At 41.3% G+C, this 15700-nt stretch overlaps 1 protein-coding gene across 11 annotated transcripts in view; it reads right to left on the bottom strand.

Annotated features, from left to right (window-relative positions):
• Nucleotides 1–15700, bottom strand: part of CCDC91 (coiled-coil domain containing 91) — a 316675-nt gene that overhangs the window by 166414 nt on the left and 134561 nt on the right. The window lies entirely within an intron of this gene.

Below are 15700 nucleotides of genomic sequence, written 5' to 3'. Positions count from 1 at the left end.
GCAAGAGGGAGCAGCCTGCCGAGGAATGGCGCCGCCCACACTTCCCGTGCCGCTGATGACAACAGAAGCGGACAAAGAAACAAAAAAGCAGACAAAGAAACAAGACGCAGCAAATAGACACCAAGAACAGACAACCAGGGGAGGGGGGGAAATTAAATAAATAAATAAATCTTTAAAAAAAATAAAAAATAAAAAAAAAAGTCATTGGAATATGTCTCATAATTAACTTTTGAGTTAATTTTCCCAGGTGCACGTAACCTGTATTAGTATACAAGGTCGTAGTCTTCTTTTATTTCCTGAAAGTTTTGTTAAGTTACATTTCTTATATACATTCTATTTCTTTTGGTTCTTCTTCTTCAGGGACTCCATTTATACACATAGTGGATCTTTTTTGCCTATCTTTTATAACTATCCCTTCCTCTCAAATCCTTTCAATTGTTTGATATTTTTCATTTTTCTCTTTTCCACCCCAAGTTTTCCTATTTTTCTTTTTATAGTATTATAGTCTTTTTTTTAATTCTTTCAGGCTTAGTCACCATTTCTAAAGTTCTTCTTTGTAATTATTTTTGTGCTGTCAATTATCTCTTCATAATCTGTCTGTTAAATTTATTTCTAAGATATCCTTCCAACATTTTTAATGCTATTCTATGATATAGTACGCTAAAGCTACATCCATCACTTTACCTTTGCTTACTTCAATGTACATTACCATACTGTAACATACTATCCTGTGCAGTTATCAAAAGAAAAACACAGGAATAACTAAATCATACATGGCATGGCATTTCTAGCTCAAGAAGACAGAGCTCCAAATTTACAACCTAACTTCGAAGTGGTCAAAACCAAATTCAACCACAATGATACTTTTCTTTAAGGGAAGAGTCAGGGCAATGCCCTCACCTTAAATAAAACTACAGAATTTTTATACAAGAGACTATTCCCACAGACTCATCTTATAAAATGAGGAAACCGAGGCCCAGCAAAAGGTCAAGGCGTTTGCTCAACGTCACTGGGTTCAGTAAGGACAGGGTTAGGTCTCCTGAGAGCCAGCCAGTGTTTACTGAAAAACATCCTGCTGTCACGAACCACAGCCAACATGATGCGAGTATATTCCCAACACCTCATCAACAGGTTTTTCTGTATGAAACTCAATAATATATAGATTCACTTGTCATAAATCATGTCCTCTGATAAAAGAAAGTAAGACACAGAATTAGTCATTTGGTAAAATCTGCAAGAGTCATTTAGCAATTCATTACTATGAAATGGAAATTTTGATCTGACAAAAAATGATGCAAAGCAAGGTACTCTTTAAAAATTGTCAGAAGCACATTCCAACTGATTCTCTACTACCCATAACTACCCATATCCCAACTCTTGGTCAAAATACCTACATATAGTTGGTATTCAAAATATGTATGTTGAATTTAAACCTATATAAACAGGGACCACAATCAACAAACATAGACGTTTCTTAGAAAAATGAGAAATCAGCACAAAAACCTTAATAATCATTGGTATACTGATGACAATATTCAATTCAGACCCCCAGATTAAGGCTTTGAAACACACACACACAAGCCTCAAGCTTACGACACAAACTAAAACATTTCTCAATTCACATTCTATTATTGTTGGCCATTTTCAAGCCAAGTAGAACCCAGATTAATCACCAATAGCAGACTGATCCGTGAAGAGCAATGGGGCCGGCCCTCTGTAAGAACACAGATGGCAAAAGCCAGTGTTTGACTGACGTATTTGGAATGAGTTACTCCAGCGCTTCAAAAAAGAGAAAGAAAGAAACCTCAAAGACCAAGCAATCATGACCTTCTACCTATTAGAAAGCAGCTGCTTCTCACTTTCCAAATTCTTTGGCCAAGATTCTGCCTATAATTAGCTTACCAGAGTCTAATTAGCTAATATCTTCTGAGTGAGAAAAGTTACCCAACACAGGCTTCACCACCGCTTTCTTTGGAGCCACAAGGTTAAATCCCTTTCACAACAACTAATCAACTATATTGAAAAAGGCAAGCATAAACACCTCCAGATACTCCAAAAGGAAATTGGCAGTGCAAGAAATCAAAATAAAGATAGTGGGATACCATCCAACCAATGTACTTGAAAGGCTCTAAGAAATGGATAAAAAATACCCCCTACCAAAAGCTGAAGAATTCAACACACCAAAAGGGCCTAATTGTAAATGTCAGAGTAGCAGAAATAAGATGAGATATTCCATACATACATCTACTTGTCAATACATAACAACAGAAAAACTCTATTGCTCCCTTACCTGACATTTGACAGCTGTAATGAGCATGATTTCTTAAAGAAGCCATAATAATCTTTGCAAAGAAAGTATGTTTGACATGACAGTTTCTTGCAACAGCAAGGCTTCCCCGATGAATAAATGTTCACTCTCCATCACCCCATCCAATCTCATTTCTTAATCTCTGTATATAATCAGTAATAAATGACAGCATAAGACAGAACTCCTTAAATTGCTCCCAGTCCCAGAAACTAATTCAAGTATCTTAACCAAATATAAAACGGGAGAAAAATAAAATAAAAGCATCTGAGATTAGGTCAAAGGTAAAAAGCAATATGATAATGGAAATAAAGCACTTTTGCCAGAATAAACTGGCTCCACAAGTGAAAGACACCCTTAAAAAGCCTGCCCCATTACCTAAGACATCCAAACTCTCAAAGCATGAACACTCATCTGTGGGCCAGGCATTGACGGCTGCCTGAGCACACCACAGAACCCAACTCCACCAGCGCTGCTGAGGTCTCTCATCTCAGTCCAAGACAAGATAACTGAGCAAACACCTCCTGGAAGTTTCCTAAAAGATGCAGTGATAAAGGTATGCCAAGAACCCCATAATCTGCTCTCACCGGCCCAGAAGTAATTGCCTTTTTTCTACACGCTACCTTACAAAACCCAGACATGGCAATATCACATCCCCATCTAAAACTTTAAGGGAAGTCGTTAAAAGGTAACAAATGAGGCTGTGAGTAGGCCAGTCTCACGAATGCCATCTCCACGTGGACTCCAGGCCGGGGAAGGCGGCATGTTGACAACGGGGCCGCGCTCCCCTGACCTTCTCCACGGGCCTCTTGCTTCTGTCCACCTGCGCAGCCCGAGCCTGCGGAGCAGCCTCTGGGGCAGCCTGGAGGAGCCCTGGCTAGGGAGCTGGCGGGACTGCTCCGGCCTGCCCACTCCAGCACCGCCTCGCCGTCGGCCCACGAGGGGAGGCCGGCAGTCCGCTCTGCCCCGGACCTAGAACCAAGTACTGACCCCCGGCCTCGCTGCGGTCTTTAAAACAGCGAGGTGCCCTGAAGCAGACGTGCAAGACCAGCTGGAGCAGAGCTTCCCCTGGCGAGGGAGACAAAGCAAAACAGAAGGGAAGGGAAGGGAGAAGAGGAGGAAAAAGAGGAAGAGGAGGAGGAGAGGAGAAGGCTTTATGTATACAAATCTACAAACATGATTCCAATAAATAAGGATGCAAACCCCTCCAAAATTCTCCAAATTTTTATGACTTTTCCCCCACTTTAGGACTGCTCTCCAGAGTTTCATTACATTAAAAAATAAAACAGGAGTTCATTAAGAGCCGTGAAGATTTGATCCGGGTATTACTGATTTCCCAGGCACGGGCGGGTTCCCGACCCTTCAAAGAACAGCAGTGGTGACAAAAAAGGAACTTTCCAATAACATATAAAATTCTCCCGAGGAGAGAATATTAGAAATACTTATCAGATAGGAACAGGCGTGAGCGCTAGAGCACACAGCTTAAACTCCACATTTCGTCTCCATTCTTGCTTTGTAGGCTACAAGCCCTGAATATATTAACATGATTAAGGCTCAAATTGAAAAACAAAGTTTCTCATGAATTAGCATGATCCTTTAGCTATAGTAATCAAGACGGTGTGGTACTGGTGTCAAGACAAATGGATCAATGAAATAGAACAGAGTTCAAAAACTACCCCACAAATAAATGGAAAACTGATTCAGCGGAGAAGAGATTATTTCCAACCAGTTGGCGCTAGAACGACTGAACAGCCACATGAAAAAAGCAAACAGAAACGACTTTCATCTGTATGTCACGCTACATAGAAACTCTAACTCGAAATGGGTCATACACGGAAAATGTAAAACATGAAAGTATACAATTCTAGAACAGGAGAAAAATCTTTTGAACTTGGGTCAGGCAGAGAGTTATTTGATGATACCATTAGCACAATCAATAAAAGATAAAATCAATAAATTGAGCTTTAGCAAACTAAAACCCTCTGCTCTCTGAAGTCCCGTGCTAAGAAAACGAAAAGACACACCACAGATGGGCAGATAATAATTCCAAAGCATGTATCTGACAAGAGAGTGAGTCCAGGATATATAAAGAGCTCTCCAACTCAATACTAAAGAAAACAAATAGTCCAATAAGCAGTCAAGACCCAGGCCTTCAAACTCCAGGCAAGCGTGCTCACCACTTGCCCCTCACGTCACCTGCCTCTGCTCACCGGGCCGGACTGAAGAGACCATTTTTCTAACCCTTCTTAGGCAAAGACGGCAGAGGAATCGTGAAGACAGCTCTCTTTTCCTCAGAACTGCAGAAAACAGTTAAAGGGATGCATGAAAAGAGCAAATGCTCAGTCTGTTTTCCTTTTGTTTTGTTTGTAATAACACAAAGCTACAAAGACTAAGCATCAAAGAGATGAGAAAACAGAAGCTGAAAAGCCAATGGATGTGTGCGCAATGAAAGAGCAAATCGGAAAGAGCTGAATTTAAAGCGGCAGTGTGAAACGCTAAGAAGTAAATCAGCAATACTGCAGAAGCCCCAGAGCACCCGGGATTTGGCCGCAGCACAGACCCTGGAGGTTGAAGGTAAAGGCAGTGCTACAATCAGGCTCCGTGGGAAGCCTCTCTAGATCCCTTCCACCACGGAGCAAATGCAGCGAAGGAAGGCTATTCCCCCGAGAGGGGCACAGCCGGTCTCCACCGCAGGGACCTCAAGCACAGAAGAGGGCAGGACTACCGCTGAAAAGAGAAGACCTGAGTAAAAGCTTACATAGTAAGTAAGTAGTACTAAGCCCTAGAAATCTTTCCCTAGTTAGTCTGGTTTCTCCTACCACACAGGAGATTAAATGAGCCTTCTCTAAGGAATGTAATCAAACCTCAAAAAAGAAGATAAGGGCGGCGGACTTGGCCCAGTGGTTAGGGCGTCCGTCTACCACATGGGAGGTCCACAGTTCAAACCCCGGGCCTCCTCGACCCGTGTGGAGCTGGCCCATGCGCAGTGCTGATGCGCGCAAGGAGTGCCCTGCCACGCAGGGGTGTCCCCCGTGTGGGGGAGCCCCACACGCAAGGAGTGCGCCCCGTAAGGAGAGGCACCCAGTGCGAAAGAAAGTGCAGCCTGCCCAGGAATGGTCCCACACACACGGAGAAATGACACAAGACGACGCAGCAGAAAGAAACACAGATTCCCATGCCGTTGACAACAGCCAAGGTGGACAAAGACGACGCAGCAAATAGACACAGAGAACAGACAACCGGGATGGGGGCAGGGGAGGGGAGAGAAATAAATAAATAAATAAATCTTTTTTTTAAAAAAATGAAGATATGGGCAGCTACAAAATTTATGGGAACCAGTACAAAAGGAAAATGCAGGACCTTTGTTCAAAAATTGAGAATTTCAAGATAACAACAGACCATTAAACCAAGCCGGGGGCCCTCCACAAACACAAGGGTCTCTTACCCACGGCCTGTCCCACTTAAAGATACGGACACGGTAAGAGGCTAACAGGAAGCAGCCTTTTCAGCAGGCCCTGCACAAGGCCCGGCCCTCAGCACACCCCATGCGTCAGCACAGAGCCTCCGTCAGCCTCTGTGCCCCCTCCTAAGCAAGAGATAACCAAGACTCACCAGCCTTTAAAGAACGTCTCTACATAGAAGACGGAGGTCAGAACAACAACAGCAGCAAATGAAGGATCTCGGGATACACAGATGAAGCACGGATAAAAACTATTAACACCTTCAAAGAAATAAGATATACCCATGACAGAAGAACAGAATGCTATAATAAAGAGAAGATTCAAAGAACAGGAAAAAGCTCGTGGAATTAAAAACACAGTAATAAATATGAAAGCATCAATAGAAAACTTGGTAAATAGAGCGAAGAGAATCAACCAGAAGGGGAAGGGGGAAAAAAGGAATTGGAAATAGATAAAATAAGGTAGCCCAGCAGAACAGGATCCAAATAATAGGTGTTACAGAGAGGGGAAGGAAAACAGAGGGTGGAAGTTGATTAAAAATAAATCAAGAAATCCCCCCAGAACGCTTAGAGTTACTACGCAACACACAAATACACTCAAGAACTTTAACTCCAGCGCTAATGCTTCCGTAAAAGGGCCTAGAGTAAACATACAGCTAGGTCTTTCAGCTTAATTTTTATAGGATTGCTTTGCTCACAGGAAGTAAGGGAAATCTCCAAGGGGAAGGAAGGGACAACTTTGAACTGACATCTGATTTTTATGAAGGAAGCACTCCTAAAAGTGACGACTGTCTCAAGAACAAGGCATTGATGTAGGCTTGGAAAAACAAGCTCCAGGGCAACAGCAAGTTAAAACAGCAGTTAGACAACCACGTTATCACAGAGACCCTGCAGGTACAGGAGGGTAGTGCCAAGCAGCTGAATCACCCAGCTCCAAAAAGAAACAAGCACATGTCACCATGGGATAGGATTTTCAATTAAGGCTCCAAGAATTCAAATAAGATTAAGCATTTATGAATTCACAATAAAAGCTGAAGACTGGCCACTCAGAGTTATGATATGACTGTACTGGAAGAATGAAGGCACTCCGAGTGTGGGTTTGAAGTAAGAATTCACAGAATCTGAAAAATCAAGAAGCAATAGGCTAAGTATGTTAGATAAACATAGGGACATAAACATTAATTTAAAAAGTGGAAAGTGGTTGCTGTCAGAGGGTCAGAAAAATGGGAGAAGCAGGGAAAGGCCAAGGGAATGCAGCTTTTCATAATGAGGTGTCTATACCTACTTGACTCTTTCAATTATATTTCTAATTTGACAAGAATCTTTTAAAATTGAAGCATTTCTTATGCTTAGATCTAGCACTCAGCAATAGGTGTAGATGGTAAGGGAATACATATTTTTAAATCCTAGACTTTCCATATTTAGTAAGTGTCTAAACGCAAAAGAATATAGGAATAGAGTCTGAAAGCACTTAAACGTTCATCACGGGGAACGTGTTAAATAAATGACAGCACATCCACTCACTAGATTAAGAAGCTCAGACCGTACTGATATGGAATGATCTAAGTTATATTCTTAAGTGAAAAGGGTAGATGATACCTTCTGTATTTCAGAAAAAGGTAGAAAAATGAACAGAGACTGAGAATTTACACAATCCTAAAATATCTCTGGAAGGATCCAAAAGAAACTACGAACACTGGCTGACACCAGGGAGGAAAGAGAGCAGGAGATGATGTGGGAAGGAGACTTTATACTATACTTCCTTTAGTACATTCAAAAAATTTAAGTATGTGAATATATTGCCTTTTCAAAACATAAATCATTAACCTTTGCAATAATGAAACACAAAGTATCTATTTTACAAACCTAGCTCAAATGAATATACTTGTAATGAAACAAGTTCTGGCACTAAAGCTGAGGGGTACCGGGAAACAATAACCCTAGCTATGCAGGCGGAGGTCTTCTCTGCAGGGAACGGCTGACATAGGATAGTTTACACAGACAAGCAAGCGTTTCCTAAACATGTACTGAGGGAGACAAGAGAGAAGGCTCATGGGCTTTGAAGAAAGACCGCATTCAAATGCCCAAAGTTAAGCCTGAATTTCCTCACAGGTTACAAAAAAAAGGGAGGGGGGACAACTGCCAGGGTTATTGTGACAATTAAATAAACAATGTACATAAAGTACGTGGCTCCAGCCCTGCGTACAGTAGCTAGTTAGTAAACACCAGTTTTCTCTTTACCTCCTGCCCTTCACTTATGATGAAAAAGGAATACAGATCAGACACATTTTATCTTAGTGTTTCTGTATCACAGTGAAGACTATACACACTGAAAGAGATTGACAAAAAGTAAGGAAAAACATAGTTCACATATGAAATTATTTTTTCACAGAGGGGAAGAAAATCTTTACAGAATGGGGAGAAAGGACATACAATAAAGAAATTTCTTCTGTTCTCTATGACGACAAAATGATATTTCTTCTAATACATACATACTCATTACACAAAGTTCAATAATGCCAAAAAGAAAAACAGGGAAATCTATCTACTGGCACAAACCACCAAAATTCACCATTTTCTTGTAAAAATAGTCAAGTAATGATTAATATGTGATTTTATTAACTCCAATTTAGCTAAATTATTTTAAGATTTACAAAAGTACTTACATCAGTGTTACCTTCTTGGTATAACTTTGTGTTCTTACTATACTTATGGACCTAAAATTTCACATTGCACCTTTCTTTCATTTGTCAAAATACCTCTTGATTTCAAAGAATAAGAATTATTTTGACATGAATATAAAATAATAAATTATTTGTGGCTTGTAAAATGTGAATGACAGCTTTCAGATGCTGAACTGTTTTTCTCCCTGAGGGATATCTAAGGTAGTCCAGCTGTACCAAATAAAAAGGAAATAAGCTTTGTCAAATTCAGTAATAAAAAATGACTGACCCTGTTTATCCACAGACCTAAACCTATTATTTCACACTTGCTCTTCACTTTGAAACCTCCAACATCTCCTCTCTCCTCCTAACTCCTCGTAAAGTGGCAGCAAAGAGAAAAGACTTTCCCGTGCTCCGCCCACACCTGCCAGTCTACCGCGTCTGCGCAGTACTCCCCAGTTTCTATAAATGAGCTGTCGGCGGTCATCTGGAGGCCCCCTGACCTCGTGACTGCGTCCCACAGCCCTTCATCTACTCGAGGACTTTGTTCTTTGCCGGCCGCTCTCTTACTTGAGCACCAACTTTCCCACTCAACTGACTCAATCGCACAAGGATATAAACGTTATAATATTTTCCACACCCTCCAAAACAAAATCATCCCCTGCCACACATCCATTAAAAAACTGTCTACTCGTGCCTCCCATTCTCTTAAAACCACTCCAGCAGGCTTTCATCCCCAACTCTGTGCCAAACCGCTCAAGACGAATGACCTACTGTATTACTTTTCTATTGCCACTGTAGCCAATTACCACAACCTCCGTGACTTAAAATAACACGAACTTATGATCGATGGCTCCTTGGTCCGAGGCTCAGCCTCAGGCTCACCCGATCACATGCGGTGGAGGCGGGGCTGCACGACCCCCCGGAGGCTCTGCTCACTCATTCAGGTCTGCAGGATGGAGCCCTCACGCCGCCACGCCCTCTCAGAAGGCACAGCGCAGCGTCAAGTTCTTCTCGTGCTGTCATCTACTGCACCAACCCCACCCACCAGAGCTAGGAAAGGGTCTCCAGTTTTAAGGACTCACGGGTAGACTGGGCCCACCAGGGCACTCCACACAGTCTCCCCCACCTCAAGATCCAGAACCCTGGGAAGTGGATGTGGCTCAACGGATACAGCGTCTGCCTACCATATGGGAGGTCCAGGGTTCAAACCCAGGGCCTCCTGGCCCGTGTGGAGCTGGCCCATGCACAGTGCTGATGCGCACAAGGAGTACCCTGCCACACAGGGGTGTCCCCCGCATAGGGAAGTCCCACGTGCAAGGAGTGCGCCCCATAAGGAGGGCTGCCCCGTGTGAAAAAAGCATAGCCTGCACAGGAGTGGCACCGTACACCCAGAAAGCTGATGATGCCACAAAGAGACACAGATTCCCGGTACTGCTGACAAGCATACAAGAGGACACAGAAGAACACACAGCAAATGGAAACAGAGAGTAGACAACTGGGGGGGGGAAGGGGGAGAAGAAATAAATAAAAAATAAATCTTTAAAAAAAAGATCTAGAACCCTAAACATATCAGGTAATCGGTTCCTATTTTCTGAGTATTAGGGGTCACCATTCTTCCTACACCTAAAACAGTAGCCAATTCTCAGTCCTTATTTAGGTATCTTTTCAACAGCAAGTGACCACTCACTCCTGAAAAGGCTGTCTTCTCTTGGGCTGCATGCCAAGCTCTCAGTTCCACTGCTAACCCACTGGCCGCTCCTTTTACTGATTCCACCTGGTCTTCATTCTAGATGTTGGTGTGCCCAGGCTTCAGAAGGAATGATAATGAAGATGGCAAGGGCAACTAGAAACCTTGATATACAACAGCAGTTTTCAAAGTATGGTCTGGGAACCCCGAGTATGAGCAGGGGAATAATGACTTCCAAAAGATATCTGTGTCCTAATTCCCAGAATCTGTGAATGTTATGTTACATGACAAGAGGTAGCATATGGAATTAAGGTTGCTAATCACTTGACCTTACAAATGGGAGATTATCCGGAATTATCATAAGAGTCCTTGAAGGTGGAAGAGAAAGGCAGAAGAATGAGTATAGCATGATGTGGAGTGAGAAGGTCTCACCAGCTACTGCTGGCTCTGAATGTGGAAGGGAACCATGACCCAGGACACATGGGACACGTCCAGCTGGAAAAGGTAAAGAAATGGACTTTTCCCTCAAGCTTCCAGAAATAAACTCTCCCGACACCTTGATTTTATCCCAGTAAGACCCATTCCATACTTCTCAATTCCAGATGGTATGATAAATTTGTGTCATTTCATATTACTAAATTTGTTTCAATTTGTTATGATAATGAGAGGAACTCGAAACTATTTTCTAAAATAAAAATACTAAGATATTGTCTCTTTCACGCTCATTCTCTCAGAGACTGTGTGGCCTGTGATATCACCAAAGACTGAATATGCAAGGAGATAAGAAAATCCAGCTATCTTGCCGGAAGCCAGACAGTAGAGAGATTTGTAAAAATGTAAAACAATGCTACTCTTCTCACAAAATTTGTTTTTATATTGGAAAATAGTGAAGTTTACATACAAAAGTTAATTATTTTTAAAAACGATGATTTATTATTGTTTCTTAAAAGAGTTAGTATTCTTAGTATTTTATTTTCTATATCAAAATCACAAGTTATTCTGTTAACACAAGATAATTACTTCAATAACAATAAATCTGATTGGTCCTCGGTTACACTCTCCCCTTATCTCTGCTCATTCCTCAAGATTGAGGGATCTGGGACAATGTCCACTCTCACTACCCCAGGCTGAGAGAGGACTTAGGCAATGGGGCAGGGAAATTGTCTTGCTTGCAGTAGAAGATAACTCCTTGTTTTGGGGATGGGACCTGTCCATCACCATCATTCTGCCGGTTGTCCGGGGCAAGCCCCAAGAACTGGAGACTAGGAGGTGGCCGCCACTCTGCTAGGGCTCAGGGCTCAAATAGCATATGAACCATCCAAAGATTGAGTCTCTAAGAGAATTAACAGGTACACTGAAAATTATAGATTCAAATAAAAGGAGAACCATGATTAGGGGAGTTATAAACAAGTGTAACTATGACATATTGGGGAAATAGATTATCATATATTCCCAAATAGGACCTGTGGAAGGGGTGTTGATATCATGAGGCCATGATATCATGATGCTGCAGGTGTCAAAACATCTCTATAACTCTTGGGAGCAACCAGCAAAGGAAGAAGCTGAAGATATAAGTCACTAAGAAACATATTTAACAGGTACATTGAAAATTACAGGTTCAGATAAAAGGAGTGGAAGATTCATGATTAGGGGATTTATAAACAGGTATAACTATGTTATTTTGGGGAAACAGGTGATCATATATTCCCAAATGCAGCCTGTCAAGGGGGTGTTGGCATCATGAGGCCGTGTAGGGACATGCGAGGACCCTCAGGAGCACTTTTGCTTGAGGCTTTGCTAACTGTGGCAGCTCGTGAAGTCTGTCTGAGACCTGCCTAAGTGCAACCTCTGGAATGACCTCCCTACTCACTTTGGAAGCTCTTAGCCATAAAAACTCTGTTTTAATATTTCCCCCTTTAGGTCAAGGTCTTTTTTTCCAAATGCATCGCTGCTTAACACTTGCATAATCCCTTGGTGCCAGGGAGGCTCATCCCTGGGAGTCAGTTTATTTGCTGACTTTGGCTTAGAGAGAGGCCACATTTGAATAACAAGAAGGTTTCAGGGGGCAACTCTTAGGCATTAATTATAATTAGGCTTAGTTTCATTATTACAGGAATAAGGTTCATAAGTGCAAGCATTAAGATCAAGGACTTGGCTTAATGGCCTGTTTTCTTTGATTAGGCAGGGCTTATATGTTCCAGAGGTATTTGCTATCTTATTTGAGAAAGTAGCAAAACATCCCCAGGATGGAAATTTGCTATTTTGTTAGCTACTGTGTGGGCCTCCAACTGTCCAGAAAACATACCTATGACAACAAGGACACATTCATATCCCACAGATGAATGTTTTAGGGGCATTTCCCTATATATCACTCCACTATCAATACCCTGTACTAGTGATGGACCTTTGTTAAAGCTTCAAAAGAACTTTCTTACATTTGTTTTATAGTTAATAAATATTTTTTAAAATTTTTAAATTCTAATATGGCAAATATCAATACATATAACCCACATAAACAAAAGCTCTTTGGGATCTACAATAGTTATTATTAAAAGTAGAAAGAGGGAAGTGAACTGGGCCCAGTGGTTAGAGCGTCCATCTACCACATGGGAGGTCCGTCGTTCAAACCCCAGGCCTCCTTGTCCAGTGTGGAGCTGGCCCACGCACAGTGCTGATGCACGCAAGGAGTGAAGTGTCACGCAGGGGTGTCCCCCGCGTAGGGGAGCCCCACGCGCAAGGAGTGCGCCCCATAAGGAGAGCCACCCAGCGCGAAAGAAAGTTCAGCCTGCCCAGGAATGGTGCCGCATACACAGAGAGCTGACACAAGATGACGCAAGAAAAAAAGAAACACAGATTCCCGTGCCACAGACAACAAAAGAAGCGGACAAAGAAGAACACGTAGCAAATGGACAGAAAACAGATAACTGGGGTGGGGGGAGGGGGGAAGAAAAATAAATAAGTCTTTAAAAAAAAAAAAGTAGAAAGAGTTTCCAATATCAAAACGTTTAAAAACCTCTGATTTAGAGCTTACTATATGTCAAAAGTTGAGTGTGCCGGTTTGTCTGTGTGTATGTGTATATAAATACAGTGACTAATCCTCACAATGACCCTAAAAGATAAGTACTATTATCTATTATTATCCTTATGATACAGATGAAGAAATAGATTCATTAAGAGTAAGTAGCTGCCCAAAGTCATACAGAAAGGCTAAAGGGAGATTCAAACCTCAGGTCTGTGCTTGAGTACTGCCTTGTAGGACCCAAACTTCTCTATTTACTTTCTTTTTTTTTTTTCCCCTTTTTTTTTTAAATGTTACATTCAAAAAATATAAGAGGTCCCCATATACTCCCCACCCCCCTCACCCCACTCCTCCCACCATCAACAACCTCTTTCATCATTGCGGCACATTCACTGCATTTGGTGAATACATTTTGGAGCACTGCTGCACAACATGGATAGTGGTTTACATTGTAGTTTACACTCTCCCCCCCAAGCCAACCAGTGACCCATGGCAGGACATAAAATGTCAAGCATCTGTCCCTGCAGTACCACCCAGGACAACTCCAAGTCCTGAAAATGCCCCCACATCATATCTCAGCAGCTACTGTGGCCACTTTCTCCACATCAGTGCTATAATTTCTTCCATTACTAATCACAATAGTTCCAAAGTAGAATATCAGTAAGTCCACTTTAGTCCATACTCTATTCCTCCATTCTGTGGACCCTGGGATGGTGATGTCCACTCCACCTCTTTATCGAGAAGAGGTTTAGATTGCACATGGATGATGGATGCAATTCTCCTGCTTGCAGTTGTAGGCACTCTCTATTTACTTTCACTCCAAAGGGGACCTTTTCTAGTCCTCTGTTTAAATGCCCAAGCCCTTAACTCCAGACTTATGTGCTAATTACGTATTCAATATATCTCACTGCTGCCGGAAGTCATCTCAAATTCAAACTTCCCCAAACGGAATTTATTCCCCCTCCCCAAACATTTTCTTCCTTCAGATTTGGCATGTCAATAAGTGGAAAATCCTTCCAGCTTCTCAGAACAAAGAGCTCAACTACTCTCTTTCCCTCATGATTCACATCTAGTCAATTAGAAATCCTTGTCAGCTCTGCCTTTGAAAAATACCAGAATCTAATCACTTCTCACCACCACAGTAGCTACTGCCCCAGCCCAAGCCACCATCTTTGCTTCCCTGGAAAGAAGCAAAAGCCTTCCACTGGTCTTCCCACACCCACACCCCCTTACCCCCCCCCCAGCAGGCAGAGTCGTCTTTTTTTTTTTAATTAGGGTCAGTCACAGCACTCCCATGTCAATCCAAGTAAAACCCACAGTCTTTACTTGGCATAAAAGCCTTATATAATCTGATCCCATGATAGCTCTCTAATCTTATTTGCCACCACTATACCTTTCAACAACGGAAACTCCTTCTTTCTCTTCCTAAAACCACAGGACTATGACTTACTGTTTCCTCTTTGACACCTCCCACATACACACCCAAGATCCATCAGCCACGTACTTCCTAAAAGATACTCAAATGTCCCCTTCTCAGAGAAGATTTCCATTACTACCCTATAAAAAATGATCGTGTCCTATCATTTTCCAGCTCCATTATTCTGCACTCATCACTTCCTGACAAATTACAAATGGATCTGTTTGTTCTTGTCTGCACCCCAACTGAAAGGGGAACTATATCACACTGAGGAGTTTGCCTAGTGGGTTCCAAGCTGTCTTCCCTCTTACAAAGTCTGGTGAGTAGGTGCTCACTATTTATTAATCATTCATTAAAAAGAATCATATAGAAAAATAACCACAATAAAAATAATAAAGAGTTCATACCCATAACATAAAAAGTAGGTCTAAAAATTTATACAGACTATTGCAATTTGAAAAGGAAAACATTCAAAATATGGGAATGGATAACCATTAAAAAAAGCAAAATATCTGATGAAAATATTTTTAAGCCCAACCTAACGTATAACTTTTAAAAACTCAGATTTAAAGGTGACACTATTTTATGTGTCAAATAACAAAACTCTTTATCAAATGTAATCTAAATAAACCAATAAGGCAAGTATGGGACAAGCACTAACAATATAATTTGGCCCCAACTTTCATGATTAACAAATTAACAGAAGCATAGCCATCCTTTTTGATCTAGTACCTCTTCTTCTAATAATTTAGACTAAGAAAAAGATCATAAATCAAGACAATCTTTTCTGAATAAAGATACAGGGAGACAATGTGATTTTAAAATAGTAAAACAAACAAACCAAAAAAACCACCACTATTAATCTAGGTGTACAATGACCAGGAACGGATGGTTTTGAATAAAATAGTTCATTCCTATGATAGAATATTATGGAATATTTGGAAAGAATTTATGAGAACATGGGAAAATTGTTATTTTAGCTAGATAATAGTTTACTAATAACAGTCAAATACTCATTTTAAAAAAAGAAAAAGCATTTGCAAACTGTATGTTATTATTTTGTAGAACTATTATGTATAATTTTTATTACATCCTTGGCATCAAAGAAACATCTCTAAGAAACAGTGATTACTATCAAAATTATGT

The sequence above is a fragment of the Dasypus novemcinctus genome, chromosome 20 (genome assembly GCF_030445035.2).
Source record: "Dasypus novemcinctus isolate mDasNov1 chromosome 20, mDasNov1.1.hap2, whole genome shotgun sequence".
NCBI classification, from domain to species: Eukaryota; Metazoa; Chordata; class Mammalia; order Cingulata; family Dasypodidae; genus Dasypus; species Dasypus novemcinctus.
This window is presented reverse-complemented; position numbering and strand designations above follow the sequence as displayed.